The following is a 19,092-nucleotide window of genomic DNA, read 5'->3' on the forward strand; positions in this document are numbered from 1 at the left end:
TTGCTTTAGACCTGTAGTGCTAATATCAGATGTTACCTTCATGTAAACTAATGAAGCCAACCAGGTTCTCTACACATAAACATTATGGGTGCTAAAAAAGGTTGCCATCAAGTTGTATACTAAGACTAGTGGGTGGTATTAGTGTGCAGTTATAATTTTCTACTATCTAAGTTCTGCAATTCTTATTTAATTTTCCCTTTTGCCACGTTTACCTGTCTTAAAGGGACACTGAACCCAATTTTTTCTTTCATGATTCAGATAGAGCATGAAATTGTAAGCAACTTTCTAATTTACTCTTATTATCAATGTTTCTTTGTTCTCTTGCTATCTTTATTTTAAAAGCAGCATGCCAGCCCATTTTATGTTCAGCACCATGGATAGCGCTTGTTTATTGGAGGCTTACATTTACCCACCAATAAGCAAGCATAATCCAGGTTCTCAACCAAAAATGGGCCGGCTCCTATGCATCACATTCTTGCTTTTTAAATAAAGATAGCAAGAGAACAAAGAAAAATTGATAATAGGAGTAAATGAGAAAGTTGCTTAAAATTGCATGCTCTATCTGAATTATGAAAGGAAAAAAATTGGGTTTAGTGTCCCTTTAACCCGCTAGTACAAAGAACATATAAGAATGAGACTTTCTTGCAAATGTATGGCTGTTAATACCTTTTAGAATAGGGGGCATGTGTATGTGTATATTTATGTTTATGTGCATATATTTAAATTTGTATACATGTATATTTTTTATTGTGCACATGTGTGTGTCTATATTTGTGTGTGTGTGTGTGTGTGTGTGTGTAAGTGTGCATTTCTATGTGTATGTATGTCTGTGTGTGTGCAAGTGTGAGTGTGCATTTTTATGTGTATGCATGTGCATGCATGTCTGAGTGTGTGCATGTGTGTATGTGCAAGTGTGCATTTCTATGTGTATGCATGTCTGTGTGTGTGCAAGTGTGAGTGTGCATTTCTATGTGTATGCATGTGCATGCATGTCTGAGTGTGTGCATGTGTGTATGTGCAAGTGTGCATTTCTATGTGTATGCATGTCTGTGTGTGTGCAAGTGTGAGTGTGCATTTCTGTGTGTATGCATGTGTATGCATGTCTGTGTGTGTGCAAGTGTGAGTGTGCATTTCTATGTGTATGCATGTGCATGCATGTCTGAGTGTGTGCATGTGTGTATGTGCAAGTGTGCATTTCTATGTGTATGCATGTCTGTGTGTGTGCAAGTGTGAGTGTGCATTTCTGTGTGTATGCATGTGTATGCATGTCTGAGTGTGAGTATGCATATTTATATGTGGGGGTATATTCCATAAATTAGAGACATAAGATAAACAACACATTTATATATAGATATATAAAGATATTTGTATTGTTATTTGTTCTGAAATATTATATATCTACACTAGCAAATATTTATATTTTTATCGACTGTTTCAAAATGTGAACAAAACTTCATCTTGCATACAACTTATGATGTCCATCATCACATATTCGGAATTGTGACTATTATTATTATTATTAAGAACAATATCTCAAATATTATTACCCATATGTCTCAAATTGTAGTACCTAAAACAAAGAGACTTAATAAAGTTATGAAGCAGTAATGCAACTTTCTTTGAAATTATACAGCAGAGCTGAAAAATGTTACCCATTAGGGAAATGCTTTGGTAAACCAAACAAATTGCTTAAATAGTAATTGCTTCAAACAGATGTTTTTGTTATTCTTTAGCTATGTATTAAAACAGTAATCCCTTTCTCCACAAACACTGTCATTTTCTGCATCATTATATTATTTTGAAGCTGTTTTATTTATAGGGTCCAGTAGTAGTGATTTTTTGGGTTTGTAAAATTCTGCTTTACTAGTGTGCACATTTTAATGCTGAGACAAAGCTCTCTGGGTACGACACTTGTTTGGTTAAGACTTTCATTCCTGACCTCCATCCTTATACTTCAGTCCTATATTAATCATTTGTTTCCTGAATCAGGGACTGAAGGAGTCTTATAAGCCAAACAGACATTTTGGAGTGACAAATAACCCTTGCATGACAGCCTGGGTTCATCCAGCTGGTAAAGCATGTGATTGATGGTGTTGATGTTGTAAATAGGCCTAAGATATGCCAAGTCCAAGAGTAATAACAGAATCCTAGATTTATACTGTAGATAGGTTTGGGAAGTAAGGAAGCCTGCTCTTAACAATTGGCCTTTATAAAAATGGTGTCACCATTAGTGGTAACCTTATTGTGTCTGTCTGGTTTGCTTCTGAATTAGACTGGAAAACCCATCCTGTTCAGAAATAATGTGAAAAAAAGTTCCCCTTAAATAATTATTACAAGCTTTTATTTTCATTACTTTTTTGGGAGCTTAGAGGATCAGATCTACTGTACTTTTGTAATTGATAGTTATTATTATTATTATTTTTTATTGTTGTTAACAATTACCTTTAAAATAAAAACATTTTTATCGCTCATATGACGGAGAAAATAATCATGTCAAAAACATAGTGCTTGATTACAAGGGGAGCACAATTGATAGCACAAGGTGTGTTATCTTTTACGTGACCTTGCACAAAGAATAAAGTGGATCGTTAATGCCCAATTTAGTAATACAAGTGAATGGTTAAATATTTTCACCAATGCAACTTAAGGCGACTAAAACTTTTTTTTTTCGCGTGCCCTATTATTTTAATGAATAGCACAGGGAGCACTATTAAAGGACCACTAAACACAAATTGTAAACTACATGATTTTGAACCTTCATATCTGAGATTAATTTTGCCAGGAAAACTGCAGCTTTGTTTTGTCAAAGAAACTAAAAGGAGGAACAGCTGTACATACGATCCGTGAATAAAATAAATCTTTATTTGATTTTGAAGATGCTGGTAAAACATACACACATAAGCCTCAGGAGGGGGACTCCATCTGACATGTTACAAGCGCTAAATCATAGATAGACAAACACAGATGTGAACACTATTTCAAATGTGTGTGGACCAATCAGACAGTGTGATGCATCGGACCAATCAGGAATCTGTTAATGAGAATCACAAACAAGAGGGCGCCTCCTAGTATAATACTGCGAGTGTAACAGACAGTGATAGGTCTTGTTTTGTAAATATACTCACAAAGGGAGCAGCACCAAATGTGCTAAATAACGCAAGCTGGGATCTCGCAGTTTCCCAGCGAACTGATCCTTGAGATGATGTGGAGGCCCAGGTGTGCCAAGGGGTGATCGAAAAAAGCTCAGGCTTCCATACAATTCTACAAATTTTTATTTAAACCAATCTTTAAAAACCAATGGGTGTGTACATTACCCAAAGTATTAAAAAACAAAATTGGCAACAGATTGCAATGCGTTTCTCAGCTATTATAGCTGTTTCATCAGGCATCTGTTAACATCATGGTAGCTCTGGCTTTTAAATCTCTACCACTCAATCCCCTAATCAGATCCTCCCACTCCCTGGTTTCACAGGTGCAATTCATCAATGAATCACCTATCTACCATATGTTTATACAAAAGTGAACAGTATGTTATAATCAACATTATAAATCAATATAGCTGGTACATCCATATAACTAATACAACCCCTACATTACTCCATACATGAGTGTATCCAATTACCATTAAAACAACTTTGCTGATTATTTGTAACAGACTTGCCTGATAAATCAGTCTCTACAATATATAGATCTATATAAAATCTTATTATCCATATTAGGTTTTAGCGATTTGCTTCAAACTATAATGAGTGGTAAAATCCTCACACTAATACCTGAAGTGTCCCCGTATTGTTATTTCAGAAAACCGTTCCTTGTTTTCTTCCTTAGGCTGGCGTATATACTAAAAGAGAGGTGTGTCATAAACATAGTGTGCGAGTGTGTTATCCCCTCTGGGATTGGATTACGCTTCCAGAGGGGGGTGTATTAATGTACGTGTTGGGATGTGTATGTTTTACTTACAGAGCGTTATGTCATATTGTGGATGTGTGTGGGGAGAACCAGTGTTCAGACCCTGTTACGTTTTTTTGTATGAGTGGAATTAACCCTTAACTATGAGAGTTGTGATGCCTGGGGTTTGGCTGAGAGGGCCAATCAGGATATCCCATTAATTATTCAAGAGATATTGATCTGACGTTGGACGTGAAGGGGATAGTGTATAAGAAAAATTAACTAGTGGTGTTAAATGAGTGTGTGTGAATATATAGGATCTAATGAACTATTTTTCATATTAATGAGTTGGTGTGTTGAATATATTATATAAATTCATAAAGAATATATAGGTTAGTATGTGAGTAGATACTAAGCAATATACATGTAATGCTCCCATAATAATATACTATAATTGTGTCTTCTATAGGGGGCATGTATGAATGTAATATCTTTTGAAGGTAAAATGTGTTTAATTGTGTTGAGAAGCACATATGTGGCTACTGATAAAATAGATATCTGAATAGTGACAACTATTCAATGTAAATATAACAATAATATGAGTAAGATCGGGACACCTATGTGCATCGTTTATTGTGTACAAACAGACTACCACTGTAGTCTGCAATAAGAGACAGTGAGGGGGTCTGTGGACCATATTAATATCCTGATGTGTAAAGTTGTTAATGTCAATAACTTAACGAAATACTAAACGGCATGGTCCTAATGGCTATTAGTAAACAGGTTAATTGCGGGTTCAGTAGTAAATGTTAAAAAAAATAGTTGGGATGTGTACTAACACTAGGGTGAACATACAATGAGAGAGTGTATCAGGAGGATAATTGCTCATATTAAGTATGAGTGACGTATGTGCTATATAGATATACGCCTAAGAGGACAAATTAAATAGGGGATTTTTTGGTTCACTCGAGTTATTTGAATACTAGACTGACCCTTATAACACTAAGTGATATGATATGAATGTAATGTTAGAAAACATTGAATAAACAAGAAATGGGGGATTACAAAGCATTTCAAACTCAGACCCTCCACAAATAGATATAGAACTCTTAGTTATATCCCATATGAACCACTGGTGTTATAGTTTTCATTGGAAAGCCACCATTTCAAATGTGTGTAGACGAATCAGACAGTGTGATGCATCGCACCAATCAGTGTGCACATCTGAAAAATACACACGCTGAATCCTGATATGTTGTTTGATCCCCCTCTTGTCTCCTCTCCGGTTGCACGGTTCCGGACTTACGCTTTGGAGCGGCAGCTTACCTGCTACTTTATTTTGTCAAAGTAGTATATTGTTTTATGTTTGATCATTCCAACAATTTCTCTGTCCCCAAGAACAAAAAAAAATCTTTGCTAATCAATCACAAACTAATATTCTGATATATCACAAACTTTGTTTGCACATTTGCAATTGAGAGAGACTGGGAAAGGCTGTCCTTATCGTTTAGCACTGATTCAACTTACTGTAGTTACTATTGCAAAGTATGCTTCTCCTATCATGATTCTTCATGCAAAACTGATCATTCATCTTTTTACACACATGTGACTGCTTAGAATATTAGCGGGAGGGTAAAATAAAAAAAAAGCTCTCATAAATTGCCTAAAAGTATTAACCCAAACCTCCCTGGGAGAAAGTGAAACAAGCAAAAAAAATTTACAGCAAAATAAATAATGAATGTATATTGCAATAATGTTTCACTTGCAATAATGAAACATGTTATGCATCACTCATTAAACGTTTATTACAAGTGGTGAATGAAAGTGATGGTAAATTCAACAACTTTATATTTTGCCATTCGATGTGAAGTTTAAAAATAATATTAGTTTAATTGATGAAAAAAATTATATTTAAAACATACTTAAGTAACTTTTATATAACAGCTACCAAGTTGCTACTGCACGCTCTGGCAGCCCCGACACCAAGACACTTTCCCCCCCAACCCTGACGTTTTCGCCAGAAACAGCAGTTATGAGGCAGCGGTCTAAAGACTGCTGCTCCATAACCCTGTCCGCCTGCTCTGAGCAGGGGGACAGAAATCGCCACAATTCAACCCGATCAAGTACGATCGGGTTGATTGACACCTCCCGGCTGGCGGCCCATTGGCCGCGACTCTGCAGGGGGCGGCGTTGCACCAGCAGCTCTTGTGAGCTGCTGGTGCAATGCTGTATATACGGAGAGCGCATTGCTCTCCGCATTCAGCGAGGTCTTGCGGACCTGATCCGCACTGTCGGATCAGGTCCGCAAGACCTTTGATACATAGGTGAGTTTGAGCACAATCCAAAATAACGCTGTCAAATTTAGCGCTTTTTAAGAGGAACTTCACTACTTACGCACCATTGGCTTAGGGCACCATCAGCGTAGCACTCAAGTGATATCCTACATGAATTTTACTGCGTGCCCCCAGTGTTGTCTATTATGTGAGGGATTTAGGGCACCCGCTCTATCCAATGGGCATAAAGCAATAATATAACTTTGGATTTGTAATATGAGCACAAAAATAAAAACAATATTGACTGTGCTTGAGAAATGTTAATGCACAATAGTTCTAATATTTTTGGATGCCATTTGCTATCTGGGCCATAGTCGATATAAAGAATATTGTGTAGAACCTGTTTAAATATTGAAACGAGCAGGAAATGCATGCTTGTACACAACAAAGCAGAAGTGGATAATAATATTATCCACTTCTGCCGAGTTTAACATCTTGGGACACCAACAAGAAATTTGAAGAAGCAGCCTGCCACTTGTTCCAGATTCAGGATCTGGATTTTGGACTAGTTGAACGGTCCCTTTTTTTCATTCCCATTACTTCCCTACAGTGGTGTGGTTTGGTTGGGTTTGAGATTTCACTTGTCACTATATAATATATGCATTATTCATCTATTTATCTATAGGTGTTTTATTATTATTTTTATGCACTATATGTTTTTATATATATTTTTTAATAGGTTTTTTGGCGCACTGATTTTTATGCATTAGTTTTTGTACACAACAAATACTACAGTATTACTGCTGATGGGGAAATCCACAAGCTCAAAAACAAGGACCAGGTTATTATACACAAGAATATCAATTAAAAATAAATAATAATAATATTTATAAATGGTTTTTAAAAACAAAATACATTATTTATGTTCCCTTGAATAGACCATTGGCCATTATTTACTAACATTAATGAAGACAACAGCAATTTTATGCCCTTATTAAACTCCTGCAACTTGATCTGTGTTAAAACATAAATGAGCACTAAACATGTTTCATGCACCTCCCTGTAATTATGGGTTCTGCCATTATGGAACCTATGGAACACTGCTGGTATCTGAAGGGGAGTTGCTGCACACACATGTGCAAACAGGTCAGCAATGGAATGTAGTGAAAGGTAGATGTTAACATGATGGCATCCATGACTAGAATGAGCTAGGGAGTAACCTCAATACTATGCTTATTTAGTGTTTAATGTCCCTTTAAAACTAAACAAGAAAAATAAATGTTCTAAAATATATTAGGTCCTACAGGTATATTACTGACCTATAAACAATGCCCCTCTTCCCTGAATTTAACCAATTTTAAATTGAATCTTAAGGAATATATTGTATCACTTAACACTTACTACACGCAAAATGGTATAATAAAACAAACAGGATATGTTGAAAAAAGAACTAAAAATAATAATTAATAAAACAATAATTGAAATACAACATTTTATGTTAAAATTTATTTTACTATTTATTCACTATTTATTCATTTATTATCTTTGCAGTATATTTTCTTGTGCCATGTGAGCTCAGCTTTAGAAATGAAGCCCTTTTAGTCAAATCAAAACTCTTGAAAGAGCAATGAGCTAGATTACAAGTGGTGTGCTAACGTTAGGTCTGTTGCAATATTGCAATCTTGTGAACTCGCTAACTTGCGATCATATTACAAGTTGAAAGTAAATGTGCACCATCAAGAGCAATCTAAATTTGCGTTTGTCGGTTTAGCAGAACTAAAGACCTTGCATAAAGGGTTATGGCTAAAATAAATGTGCACCAAACACAACATAAATACATTAAAATAAATTGTTACACTCATATATACATTATATATTAAAATGAATTCATACAATTACTAATAACATTTTTTATAAGGGTTAAATGATATATGTTATATGACAAGGTGTTTGAATTTAAAGGGTTATATTATTTGTATGTGTATATATATATTTATATATATATATATATTTATGTATATTTATATCTGTATTTATACCTATATATAAATATATATATATATATATATATATATATACTTATTTATTTTTTACATTATCAGAGATATATAGAAATATATATTTTAAAATAAAAGAACATTTTGAATGTAAAATATAAATAACTACCTTCGGGTTGAGCACACTTGGTCTAACCCGGTGTTGAGTTGGCGCGAGATTTTCTTTCCATCAGAGTGCTACATTAAAGTCTATAAGGAGAAGAAGTTAACGTGGTTGCGATATCAGAAGTCCTGAAGTTAGTTTCAACTTGTAATACGTGCTTTAACCCATGCACACTAAAGGTCTACTTCTGACTGTGTTTGCATTTGAGCTTAAGCACTAAATAGTGTGCCATTTGTAATTTGGCCCCATAAAAGCCATATCTTTCTCTTCCATTGGCAACAGCTTGTATACACATGTATGCATGGCAGCCAATCATGTACATGCTGAACATTCTTGTATTTGGCCATATTTAGGCCAGCAAATTTCTATGCATATAGGTGCTTGTACACAGTTGTAGAAGAAGTGGGAAAGTAGTATTTATAATATTTTTCTATAGCTTAACTTTTGACTGAAATGTCCCTGTCTGTCCTTTTTTTCTGATTATTGAAAAGCACATCTTTCTGGCTGCTGGTGGTTGAAGCCCTCTCCAACAGCCAATGGGCTTATAAACGTACATTAAATAGTACACCTCTTTTGTGTAAATTTGTGCCTTGTCTCTCGCTCTCTAGGGAGGTTAAATAGCAAAATCTGTAACCTTGTTTTTCAACGTGCTACAAAGTTCTTAGCTACTTTATTTGCAGCATTTGCAGGTTACAGAATTTGCTTTTTGGACTCTCTGTTGAGCATGGAACAAGCACAATTTTACTCAAAACCAAGAAATGTATTGTACTTCATATACTATGGTTGCTGAAGCTTAGTTTCAGAGGCCAGAATGAAGCTTTCCAGTGCTTATTTTTTTAATTGTCCTCTACCTTCCCCCCATTTTCAAAGCAACAAAAGCTCAACTTATAAGCAGCTGGCTTACTCCTTCCCTTGTTCTGTGGGCCCAATGCATATACCTTAGACTTTGTAAATGTAGTTATCTTACTAAGGAGCTGTTCATTGTTACTTAAATAAACAGTTTTGTTTTTCCTTACTACAATTTTTAAAATATGTTTACTAGCCTGTGAGTAAAAAAGCAATTTTTAAGTAGCCATTTATATATATATATATTGGCCACCTAAGTTATATAACACATTACTATTATTTTAAATAGAGCCCTTTGCAGTTACGTAGATGAAAACATGTAAAAATATATTTATGCAATATTATTATTATTATTATTATTATCAGGTATTTGTAGAGCGCCAACAGATTCCGCAGCGCTGATATAATTTTATATATATAAATATAAATTTTTAATAAAGTGTTTAACTGTGTATTTACAGTAAATATTTGACATTTCAATGTTCTTCACATAGCAGAATATGGTATATATATTTTTAAATAGATATGTTTATATATATATATATATATATATATATATATATACCTATATATAGGTATATATATTTGTGCAAAAAAAATTATATATATATGTATATATATATATATATATATATATATATATAGAAACATTAATTTAATAATAAATAGAATTTTCTTCTATGTGAAGAACATTGGCATGTGAAATATTCATATTTTCATGTCGGTTTATCACACTTGAGAATATGCGATCAGGTTTGCTCGTAAGTAGGGTGTTTTTTCCACTTTATTTTGCTCCATTGACTTCTACGGGGAAATACGTTATTGCGAGCGCGAAATTCTATTCTCGGCTTTTAATGTGCGTCTGGTTATCGTACAAGCAAAAACTGTTTATTTTCAACTTGTAATACAAGCTCTACCCAGCGTGCGCAAAAAGCTGACTTTTAGTGGAGTTAGCACTTGAGCGGGAGCGTTAAATAATGCTCCACTTGTAATCTGGTGGTAAACGTGTTATAGTAATGAAATAAAATAACTCTGACAATATGGCCTTTTTTAAAAGGTTAATTAATTCTAAATATTTTACGTATGTGAGCCGGATGTAAAAAAGTGATGGCCAACTTCCTAGTACACGAGTGCCGCCGATCAATATTTTAGAAGCCACAAGGGCCGCATATAAATTTATGGTTATTAAAAACACAAATAATTATATATTTTCTAAAAATGTCCAATGCCACACGGCTTGATTTAGGTAAGGATATGTTTTCTTGAACAGCTATGAATAATACAAGCTAAAGTGCGGGGAAATGAATGGTGCTGTGATATGGTGAATGAGTTGTGCTGTTAGACAGTACCAATCATACTCCTCCCTATACAACTTGCAGCAAGTGAAACTCAAAGCAGTCCAGGAAAACATGGCGGAAATGGCAACCCTACTTGTCATACATATCAGCAAATAAGTTTTAACAGGAAGAACCTATAAACCAATGAGCACTAGTAGGAAGTACCTTCCATCCTATGAAGTGCCTATTAGCCAATAAGCAAGAAGTACTTATAACCTAATGGGAATTAGTAGAAATGACCTGTCACCATATGAGCATTAATAGGAAGTATTTAACCACCAAAAAGCATTAGGAGGAAATGCCTATAACCCAATGAGCATATGTAGGAAGTACCTCTAACTCACTAATTCTGCTGTATTAGTTTCAATTAAAAATTTAACAGATTTCACTTCACAAAGTAAAATAAAAACATTTTCAACATTCTTCTCTATTATATGAATGTTAGATAATTTTCAATTTAAAATGTTCTTTTAAAGCTGTCGTAGGAAAATTTGTACAAGCTTAAATCAATGAGCTTAGTGTGTGCTGTGCACTAATATAGTGTATGCTCATAATTATATCAGAGCTCACAACTGCCCTACATTTCTTCGTATAGTCACTGTTAATGAGCTCTGACCAGCTGTCACTCCCACAGCTATCCTTGACTTATAAATGTTCCAGTGTCACAAAGCGAAAGGGATAATTTAGCCATTCTCCAAACCATACCAGTTATGTCCAGATACTTTTTGTCACCCAGTCTGAAATACCCTCTAAAAAAACTTGTGGGATATGTTATGAGCTAAGATAAACCATACATACACACGCACACACATATATATATTTTGTTAACAAAATAGAAAAGAAAGAAATTTTAATAAAATTGTTGAGAAAAATAAATAATAATAATAATAATAATAATAATAATACAGTCCTTCAGTGATTTCACATTTTAAAAAGACATCACAGACAGATTCTACATTTCATCACAGACACAGATTAAATGTGTTTATAAGCAATCTATCTGGTATCTCCCTAAAAATTGTCAATAAATCATATGTCAATGTTTTGATTAGCTTAGCTCTGATATATGGCTATGAAAAATGAAAAAAAAAAAAAGCTTTTTGAATAGAGAATATGGAGAATGTTTAAAAAAGGCTGCAATCAAAACTAGTGAAATGAACTTTCTGAAATGAGGAAAGGAGATGGATTATATGGAGTAGATTAAATATTCAATTATTAGTTTCAGAGATATCAAGCTTTAAAAGTATTTAGTAGTTTGCATAAAAAATTTGACCTAATGAATGCATATTTTCAATACCCAGCCATAACTTTTGAAATCAAACTGTCAATTCAACCCGCATTTGCTTATGTTTTAATGACACTGTGCTGATTTTCAGACTCCTAACCAAGCCTCAACGTTTTAGATGTATACTGACGTCTACAGATTCCTCTGGCTCCTGTTTGTGTAATCTGTCTTTTCATATGCAGGGAGGGGGGTTGGTGTCTGCTGTTCCTGTTTTCCTAGCCCCTTTCACTGAGTGTCCCAGACTAACCTCATCAACAGTGCTAAACTTGGAGCTTCTAAGTAAGTTTTTATAACATTTTAAACTGGAATTTTAGATCAGTATCTGTGCATATTCTTCTTTATAGAAGTGTCTGTTATATGCAGTTATATGAAAGCCACCAGAATAAACTTTTAACACAATTGGTTGCAGGGGGTTCAGTTGCATGCCAAAAGCTTCAAACCCTTACAGAACAAGGTCTATCTTTCCCAAATAATGGAACATATATAAATTATGTTTTGTTTTTTATAAAATATTTTTTTTAATAAAAGTCTATTTTAAATTATCTACTGTAACAGAATTAGTATTTAGTTTTAAAAAAACTTTAAGAACTTTGAAATATTTCTATTACTTTAGGGAAATGTTGATAAAAGGTTTTAGATATTGTAAATCTTGATTATTCAAAACACACATTTTGGGAACCTGCTCAAAATATCTCACCTACCAACAAACAAGACAGACAGCAAATGGTTAAATCCTGATCACGACAAGGCGATGGCCGATAGAAATTCTGTTTTAAAAGATAAAAGTACTGTAAATTGTAATCACGAAAATGTATGAAATAAAAATAAACATCTTAAGAGTGTGAATGCTAAACACCATTTCTAGATGTTGCAGTTGTGATTCTATTTTTTTCGTATTGCCTACAGATCTCGTTAGTGAGAGATATTTTGCCCAATACTGAGGGATTATACAATAGTGATGAACATTGGTTTAATTAATCTAGACCACATATTCCTACATACATATATAAGGGCGTCTGCGGTCATTTCAAAGTGTATTGCGCAAGCATTTTGAAATACTTGCAAATTTGTTAAAAAGGCCAGTTTTACTCATTACTTTCAAAGCTTTTCATGAGCTGTTAAATCGTAATTAACAACTGCCAATTATCACCAACTATGTAAACTCGGCCTATTAATTTTATCTACAATAATTTTTATTCCTTATTTGCTATATAAAATTACTTAGGTAATCTAGAACTTAACATGGCAGATTTATCAGTTAAAATATGTTTTCAATAGTTTTAGATCACATTTTTCAAACAAATACATCAGTTATTTTGAAATAACTTCTAAAGCAAAAATGTTTTTTTACTGGAAAGTCAAAACAAAACAAAAAAAGATTCGTTTTTTTTATGGTTATTATTAAAATGTGTTTAAAAATTCAACCATAACAAACTCTTAGCTTTCAGCAGCACTGAGATAATATACAGTATTTTTGTCAGGGCGTGAAATATTCCACTGCGGTTTTCATGTGAAGGAACTAATACTTATTTTTAAGCGTCAAAATAAATAACTTTGATGTACTTGAAAGATTTAGGGAAGGGCAATCCTATACATTTTGCCCACATTTATTAATAATTCTATACCCGTGGCTGAAAAAATAATCATCATATTTTTATTCTGCTTGTCAAATCTTTTAATATTCTTCTTGGTGTTCTCTATTAAGAGGCAAAGCATACCAGCCTGAATTGTTCTTGATTGCCAGACTTTTTAACCACATCTTTGTTTTCATTGACGTGGGCAATTTTCACTATTTTTGTCCAGTGGTGACCTTTGAAATTCCAGAATAATTTTCCCTCCTCTTCCTGGTGCCCCAATGTGACCCAGGAGCACAAACATCTGAGAGACCTCTGGGCATCTTCACATCTGCTGGCATCTAAGCTGAAGGCCATTGTGTAGTGTATTTTTAACAACAGGTGTTGGTTTTAGGGAGGGGTGTATTGGCTATTAAGGGGATGGGCTGTAACACCAGCTAATTTCTAGTTCCCAGGCTATTTAGGAACAGCCAAGAAAACAAGCTTAATCTGTTTGTACAAATCCAACATAGCCAAAACCACAACAAGCGACCCTTCGTCAATTTGTATTTACATAAATTCTTCGTCTGTGTTTAAATCACTTAATTTCTTAAACAGTTTGTTATACAGAAAAACGTAAGTGCTAATTTGATTTCTGTGAATTGATAAGCGTTGATCCTTTGTAAATTTGTTTATTTTTAAGATGTTTAAAAAGGGAAACTGGTTCCTACCTGCAAGATTAGAACTATATTTAACCGTATCAATTTCTCCCTACTTCATTTGCTTCAGATTTTGGCATGTTTCTGTCCATTTAAAATGCATAGTAAACATACTATGAAATATAGGTTCATAATTTATTTTGCCCCCCTTTCCTGTTATTTAGATGTGAACATTATGGGGGATATGTATCAAGCTGTCAACCTGAAATACGCTGTAATTCCGCAGCGTAATTGTGGCGATCTTGATTCGACCTAGTTATCAAAGCCTACAGACCGGCAAAAGTTGAAATTTGTGATGTAACATACGATCAGCCGGTCTCAATCCAACACAGATCGATGCTTACATCATTATAGATGTTCCGAATACAAATTCCGCACTATCTGAAACCTTTTGCAAGTTAACAAGTCTCTAACAGGTACGCTCGCTGTTATTCCGGCCCAGCGTACTTGGTTTTCAATCCGCCACGCTGTAGGCCGCGGATGCCATAGGAATCAATGGGAGTCTGAAAGCAGCGAAAGCTTATGTTCGATGCTGCCAGATATCCCATTGATTTTTATGGTTGAAAACAAGTAACGTTTACACCTAACACCCTAACATAAGCCCCGAGTCTAAACACCCCTAATCTGCTGCCCCAACATTGCCGCAACCTAAATAAAATTATTAACCCCTATCCCGCCGCTCTCGGACCCCGCCGCAACTTTAATAAAAGTATTAACCCCTATCCCTCTGCTCCCGGACCCGCCACAACTTTACTAAAGTTATGAACCCCTATCCTGCTGCTCCCGGACCCCACCACTAAATAAAAGTATTAACCCCTATACTACCATTAACTAAACCTATTAACCCCTAAACCGCCAAAAGGGATGGGCGAATGTGTAAATTTTCGAATTTTGAATGTTTAAATGAATGTTATTACCGAAATTCGAATTATAAATCTGAATGTTGATAAGAACGAATATTCTTAAAAATTCTATAATCGAATGCTATTTACAGTTTTCGAATGTCACTTTCGTATTCGAATGTTTATAATTATATTGAATGTCCACATTCGAAATTTCGAATTAAACATTCTATTTAACAAATACTATTCAGAAGTTCAATAGTTCATGTGGTAGGGAGGGAATCTAGTAAATTGATACATAATAGATATAAATATATAATTTCGAATGTTTCTATATAGAATATTTCATAATTCGAATATTACATTTAAAGAAAGCATTAGAAATACTATTACAAACATATAAATTTGAATTTTTCGAAAAGAATATTTTCGAATGTAATCATAAAATTTTAAACCAAACATTCAAAAATGTTAATTATATGTTAATTATTATATGTTAATTATATTATATGTTAATTATACATTCAAAATTCGATTTGAACGAGCGAATGTGTTAAAATTCGTTTCATTTTTCGAATGTTGCGAAACATTCGCCCATCCCTAACCGCCAGCCCCCCACATCACCATAAACTAAATTAAGCTATTAACCCCTAAACCTAATAACCCGCTAACTTTACTTAAAATTACAACATCCCTATCCTATAATAAATTAAAACTTACCTGTAGAATTAAATTAAACTATATTAAACTATTAATTAACCTACCCTAACTATTATACTAAAATTACATTAAACTACCAATTAAATTAACTAAATTACATATTAAAAAACCCTAACCCTACTCAAATTATTTAAATATACTATTAAAAATTAATAAATTACAAAAAAAAACACTGTTACAAAAAATAAAAAAACACTGTTACAAAAAAAACAAACCACAGTATCAATAATAAAAAAGAATTACACCTAATCTAATAGCCCTATCAAAATAAAAAAGCACCCCAAAATAAAAAAAAACCCTAGCCTACAATAAACTACCAATGGCCCTTAAAAGGGCCTTTTGCGGGGCATTGCCCCAAAGAAATCAGCTCTTTTACCTGTAAAAAAAATACAAACACCCCCCAACAGTAAAACCCACCACCCACACAACCAACCCCCCAAATAAAAACCCTATCTAAAAAACCTAAGCTCCCCATTGCCCTGAAAAGGGCATTTGTATGGGCATTGCCCTTAAAAGGGCAGTTAGCTCTTTTACCTGCCCAGACCCTACTCTAAAAATAAAACCCACCCAAAAAACCCTTTAACAAACCTAACACTAACCCCGACGATCCACTTACAGTTGTTGAAGTTCCGCTTGAAGGATCCATTTAGCCATCAAGAAGTCTTCATCCGGGCGGCCTCTTCCATCTTTATCCAGCCAGCGAAGTCTTCATCTATGCGGCCTCTTCTATCTTCATCTGAAGCAGAGCGGGTCCATCCTGAAGATATCCGGCGCGGAGCGGGTTTATCCTGAAGACATCCGACGAGGAGCTCCTTTTCAATATGGTCTCCGCCGTAAACTGGATCTTGAATGCAAGTTACGTCATCCAAGATGTCATTCCTTGCATTCCTATTGTCTGAAAGGTCCCAATCAGCCAATAGGATTAGAGCCGCTAAAATCCTATTGGCTGTTCCAATCAGCCAATAGGATTTGAGCAGCTCTCATCCTATTGGCTGTTCCAATTATATTTCTACATATAATGTCAATATGAAACTAGTAACAGACTTATCAAGCTCCAAAGATAGCACAGGATACTAGAGTATCTCATTCTTATGTTGAAATTCAAAGGATCAATCCACACCCCAAGCATTTATTTTGCCCCCTTTTCTTGTAATTTAGATGTGAACATTTTGAATGTTCAAGTCATGAAAACTGAAAGACTACATGGAAGGCTTCACAAGCTTAGCCTTGCCACATATCTCTCCCTAATTTGAACATTATTATCTTTTCATTTATGCTAAAGCCAAACAATGGAGATTCTGCTAACACAATGACAGTGGCAAGCTCTATCATCTCCAGAATGAAGTCCAGATTGACTCATCCAAATTGTTTGGTGGAGCTTGACCATGGAAAAACAATTGCAGCAAATAAGGTTTAACCCCTCTAATAATCTTTAGACTCTGTTGACATGTTAATCTACTGGAAGACTGCAGTAAAAAATCTGTCATTACAAGATGTGTACTGTCAAGTGGATATTTGAGTTTAGCTGAAAACAACATTAAAGGGACATGAAAGCCAAAGTTTTTCTTTCATGATTTAGAAAGAGCCAGTGACGTGCAGTGACGTCAGAGGCTGGTGAGGCAGTGGCTAGGATACGCCTTCATTCTTTAGATATCCTTTGTTGAAGAAATAGCAATGCACATGGGTGAGCCAATCACATGAGGTATCTATGTGCAGCCACCAATCAGCAGCTACTGAGCATATTTAGATATGATTTTCAACAAAGGATATCAAAAGAATGAAGACAATTAGATATTAGATGTAAATTGGAAAGTTATTTAAAATTGCATGTTCTTTCTAAATCATGAAAGAAAACATATGGGTTTCATGTCCCTTTAAATGGTGTCTTGGAAAACTGGTCAACTTAGTAAACATTTGATTTTAGTCTAAAGGATTGTAACAGAAACTCTTGCCAGATAACAAAATGCTTGCTCTGATTATGAGATCTAGAAATCCATGCCCGTTAACCCCTTAATGACCACAATGTACCCTGTATGTCACTGGTCGTTAAGGGTTTTTTCAGGACATAATAGCACAAGTCTAGCAAGAACACGCTATTAATGCCCTCCCTCCAGCAGGCTTTGTGGAATAGAGCAGTCTCAACGCTGGTGGCAAGACCACGCTATAAAACAATCAAGTCCCAAAAAAAGGCCAACGACATACAGGGTACGTCGCTGGTCCTCAAGGGGTTAAAATATGTTTAAAATATACTTTTTACTTTAATGCTGCAAATTATGATTATAGATTCTTTCATTATTCAGTAAATATAAAAATGTCTTGATCCAGTGGCGGCTGGTGAAATTTAAAGATGGTGGGGCGCTTGACCCCACCCCTTTAAATAAAGCCACACCATCAGATGGCACTACCAATTCATTAATTAAATAAATAAAAGGTAGACAGAAACACATACACAGAGGGTTAGAGAGAGAAAGAAAGAGAGAGAGACACAATCACACACAGAGGGTTAGAGAGAGAGAAAGAGAGAGAGACACAATCATACACAGAGGGTTAGAGAGAGAGAGAGAGAGAGAGAGAGAGAGAGAGAGAGAGAGAAAGAGACACAATCACACAGAGAGGGTTAGAGAGAGAGAGAGACACAGTCATACACAGAGGGTTAGTGAGAGAAAGAGAGACACAATCATACACAGAGGGTTAGAGAGAGAGAGAGAGAGAGAGAGAGAAAGAGTGAGAGACACAATCACACACAGAGGGTTAGAGAGAGAAAGAGAGAGACACACAATCATACACAGGGTTAGAGAGAGAGAGAGAGAGAGAGAGAGACAGACAGACAATCACACACAGAGGGTTAGAGAGAGAGAGAGAAAGAGAGAGAGACACACACAATCACACATAGAGGGTTAGAGAAAGAGAGAGAGAGACACAATCATACACAGAGGGTTAGAGAGAGAGAAAGATAGAGACACAATCACACACAGAGGGTTAGAGAGAGAGAGAAAGAGAGAGACACAATCACACACAGAGGGAGAGAGGGAGAGAGAGAGAGAGAGAGACACACACACAATCACACATAGAGGGTTAGAGAAAGAGGGAGACAGACACAATCATACACAGAGCGTTAGAGAGAGAGAGAAAGAGAGAGAGAGACACAATCACACACAGAGGGTTAGAGAGAGAGAAAGAGAGAGAGACACAATCACACACAGAGGGTTAGAGAAAGAAAGAGAGAGACACACAATCACACACAGAGGGTTAGAGAGAGAGAGAAAGAGAGAGAGACACACAATCACACACAGAGGGTTAGAGAGAGAGAGAAAGAGAGAGACACACACAGAGGGTTAGAGAAGAACAATCACACAAAGAGGGTTAGAGAGAGAGAGAAAGAGATAGAGAGACACAATCAAACACAGAGGGTTAGAGAGACACATAAGGGAGGAAGAGAGACAGAGAGACCATGGGGGAGAACAACACA

The sequence above is a fragment of the Bombina bombina genome, chromosome 5, assembly GCF_027579735.1.
Source record: "Bombina bombina isolate aBomBom1 chromosome 5, aBomBom1.pri, whole genome shotgun sequence".
In the NCBI taxonomy this organism is placed as follows: Eukaryota; Metazoa; Chordata; class Amphibia; order Anura; family Bombinatoridae; genus Bombina; species Bombina bombina.